Source organism: Nannospalax galili, unplaced genomic scaffold (assembly GCF_000622305.1).
Source record: "Nannospalax galili isolate Female #2095 unplaced genomic scaffold, S.galili_v1.0 scaffold32, whole genome shotgun sequence".
In the NCBI taxonomy this organism is placed as follows: Eukaryota; Metazoa; Chordata; class Mammalia; order Rodentia; family Spalacidae; genus Nannospalax; species Nannospalax galili.
This window is the reverse complement of record NW_008335297.1, coordinates 307699-310472: the sequence shown is the minus strand read 5'-3', so window position 1 is coordinate 310472 and position 2774 is coordinate 307699.

Here is a 2774-nt window from a genome sequence, read left to right as displayed (position 1 = left end):
CCACAATCACAAACACAGACACACACACCACACACACAGAGAGAGAGAGAGAGAGAGAGAGAGAGAGAGAGAGAGAGAGAGAGAATTAAAAACAACAAAACCAGCACACGCCTTTAATTCTAGCACTTGGAGGTAAAGGAGGGCGGATCTCTATGAGTTCGAGGCCAGTCTGGTCTCCATAGTGAATCCAGGACAGCTGGGGCTACAGGGAGACCCTGTCTCGAAAAGACCAAAAAAAAAAAAAAAAACCAAAAACAAAAAAACCCAACAAAACCCCCCCCACTCATACCTGGGCCAAAGAACCAGAGAAAAATGCTGTATTTCCCTGTTCCCACCAGGGACTTGAGGGGTCTCCTATTTATACTAAGTTCTGGCTTTATCTGCTGCAGCTGTTGTGGGTGTGTGCTGATGGAACCATGCCTCAGGCAGGGGGTCTAAGAAACTGAGGAAAGACAAGAGTTACTGGAGTCACCAGGAAGATTTTAGAGCACTGGGCCCCAGTCTTTGTATCTTTAGCAGTGTTTTAAAAAAAATACTTTATTTTATTTTTTTATGTGTATGAGTGTACTGCCTGCATATGTATAAGTGTGCCCGTGTCTTGCGATGCCTGAAGAAGTCAGATCCTCTGTAACTGGAGTTACAGATGATTGTTAGCTGCCGTGTTGGTGCTGGGAACGGAATCAGGTCCTCTGCAAGAGCAGTCAGTGGTCTTAGCCGATGAGCCATCTCTCTAGCACCATCAACTGCAGTTTTAAGGCAGTATTGTGCAATAGTGTTACTAATTTTATTTTTTAATTATTTTTATTTTATGTATATGAGTGTATTGTCTGCATGCATTTAAATCCACCTGTGTCATGCAATGGCCTCAGAGGTCAGAAGAGAGGGCGTCAGATCCCCTGGAACTGGAATTACAGACAGTTGTTAGCTGCCATGTTGGTGCTGGGAACCAACCCTGGGTCCTCTGTAAGAGCAGTCAGTGCTCTTAACTGCTGACCCATCTCTCCAGCCCCCTGATTTTATTTTTTAATCAGACTGCCATGTGTCTAAATTGGGTTCAATCATCATGTAAGTTTGACAAGTTGCTTTATCTCTATTGCTTTCTCACCTGCAAAATAGGAATAACAATATTACTGATCTCATAGGCTTCTGTGTGAATTCCATGTTAATCTGTGTAAACTATTAGCAAGGTAGCCTTGGGCAGCTCTCCAACCATGATTGTTAATTACTATTATGTGTCTAGGACTCCCTTTCCTTGCCTCTGAGATGAAAGATCAACAACTAGGTCATTGTTAACTTCCTTCATGGATGGGTAGAAACCTGTGGGTTGGTTTTTTTTTTTTTTTTTTCTTTTTTGAGGCAGGGTCTCACTATATAGCCCTGGCTGGCCTGGAACTATGTAGACCAGGCTCGTCTCAAACTCAGAGATCCATCTGCCTCTGCCTCTGGAATGCTGGGAGTATTAAAGTGCGGGCTACTTTTTAAAAGATTTATTTTTATTTGTGTCTGTGTGAGCATATAAAACTTGTCTTTGTGTGGCCTATGGAGGCCAGAAGTGTCCGATTACCTGGAACTTGAGTTATAGGTGGTTGTGGACCATCATAAGTAGATGCTCTTAACTGCTGAGCCATCTCTCTAGCTCCAGGGACCTGTGTTTTGCTTGACTGCTATGCCTTCAAGACCAAACACATCTCCTACTCATGTCTTGCTAGACCCTTAAGAATTATGTTTCTCAGGCCAAGTGTGGTGGTGTACACCTTTAATCGTAGCACTCAGGAAGCAGAGGCAGACTTTGATCTTTGTGAGATCTAGGCCAGCTTGGTCTACATAGTGAGTTTCAGGCCAGATGGGACTATAGGGAGATCCTGTCTCAAAAAGACAAAAACAACAACAACAACAACAACAAAACAACAACAACAAAACGTTTATCTTACTCATTTTATTACTTTTTTAATTTAAAAATATTTCAAGGGGCTGGGGATCTAGCTCATTTGGTAGATTGATTATCTAGCACCGAATCCCAGAACCCACATGTCAGCTAACAGTTGTCCCTAACTCCAGTCTCAGGGGATCAGATAGTATCTTCTGACCTGCGCCTGCATTGGACGACACGGGTGCACTTATCTACGTGCAGGCAATACACGCATACACTAAAAATAATAAAACTAAAAAACAAAAAAACCAACAAAGTGAGTTCGAGGCCAGCCTGGACTACATGAGACCCTGTCCCCCTAACCTCCCAAAATCAAACCAAACCAAATGAAACCAAGCAACATCAACACGAGTTATTTCCTGGCGGCTGCTCTCAGTGGAAGAAGTTCCCAGGGTGCTATGCAGGTCTGTTGGTGGGAGGGCAACAGGTTTTTAGGATGGAACCACAGGGCTCCGGGTTTGAATCCCACTTCCAGTTACTTGTTGAGTGGCCCCGAGCAAGTCGCCTCAGGTCCCTGAGCCTCAGTTTCCCCGTCTGTCCTCTTTCCTTTTCCTGGGCGCTAGCTGCCTGTTTGCGTCTCTACCCTCCCAGTTGCAAGCCGGCTGAAGAAAATCACTCAAACACCCGGGTTCATCTGGCACCCCGGAAAGCGCGTTCAGTTGGGATCATGTGAGGACGCAGCCGAGGTGCTGCGGGGCCCGGCGGCCTCGGGGCCTGGCAGGCGAGCGGACCCCGGCCTCTCCCAGGCGGGGTCCCCGGGCCAGCCGGGCAGGGTGGGCGCGTCCGATCAGGCCCTGGCGAGCGGCCCGCTGACCCCGGGAACAAGGCGGTGGCCCGCGGCCGC